Source organism: Echinops telfairi, unplaced genomic scaffold (genome assembly GCF_000313985.2).
Source record: "Echinops telfairi isolate 266 unplaced genomic scaffold, ASM31398v2 ScPeMD7_7469;HRSCAF=8507_1, whole genome shotgun sequence".
NCBI lineage: Eukaryota > Metazoa > Chordata > Mammalia > Afrosoricida > Tenrecidae > Echinops > Echinops telfairi.
Window position 1 is genome coordinate 126,080,961 of NW_022111373.1, and position 1,380 is coordinate 126,082,340.

Consider the following 1,380-nt stretch of genomic DNA (forward strand, 5'->3'; position numbering starts at 1 on the left):
GCATCTCTGGGTTGGATCTGACCACTTCCACAGTGCCTGGGTCTCACCATGGGAATTTATGCACTTAGTGGCTTTTCCTCTTTGACCCTTGTGCTTTTTAAGCTTACCTCAGTGGATTCATTTTGTACTGTCCTTTTGTGCTGGGCTTACTTCGCTTAGCATAATCTTCTCCAACACTTTCTATGTGATTATGTGCTTCATGAGTTAATCACTGCTTTTTAGTGATGCATAGTACTCTACTGTATGAATCAGATTTTTTTAATCCATTCATCTGCTGATGGAAATTTAGGTTGTTTCCAACTCCTTACGATTATGAACTATACCATGATGAAGATTGGAGTACAGATGTCTGGCCATGATCTGTTTCTTACCTCCTTTGGGTATATGCTCAGTAGTGGGTTTGCTGGGTCATATGGTAGCTCAATTTCCATTTGTTTTAGGTGTCGTCAAATTGATACCCATAATGGCTGTACATCCCTACAGATCCACCAGCATTTGATGAGAGTTCCTATCTCACCATACCCTCTCCAAAACTTGTTGCTCTCTGATTTTTTTGAATTGCGCTATCTTTGAGGCTGTTAGGTGGTATTTTTGCATTTCCCTTATGGCTAATGATCAGGAACATTTTATCATACATTTATTTCCACCCTAGTGAAAGTTCTGATCAGGTCCTTTGCCCACCTCCTAAATAGGCTTTTAAAAAATTTTTATTATAGGCTAGCAGAATATTGCAAATATTATTTTATTAATAAGCCCTTTGTCTGATGTGTCATTGTTAAAGATGTTTTCCCAGTCTGTGGTTCTCTTATTACACTTTTTGTGAATTCCTTCAATGTACACGTGTTTTATGTTCAGTTTATCCTTCTTGTCAATTTGTACTTCTGTGTATGTGTCCTTCCCTATTTTATTAGTCATTTAAACATCAATAGCTTCAGAAGCAGTTAAAGAAATGAGTTTTATGTCATTCTCTAATATATTCCGGAAAGTCTGTCCCCCACCACTCCTCATTCTTTAATTCAAGCAAATAAAAGCCATTTTTGAATGCATTCTGTTGTTAATATATATTTCAATTTTATAAATGGGACTATAAATGTAGTTAAGAAGATTAAAATTAAAGAGAAAATATTATTTTGTGCTAATGGGGCTAAATCACAGCATAATATAAATCACAGAATCATACAGTGATTAAAAAAATAAGAAACTTACCGTAAAAAGATAGACTCCAAATTGATATCCACATTAAAAAAAAACATTTATAATTGCCTCAAAAGATGATTTTCATCTTTTAAAGTGAAATCAATGTGTGGATAAGACAAAAACAAACCATTTTTCTAGTACAGTTGTAGAAAATGAATTATGAATCTTTTGCATATGGTAATG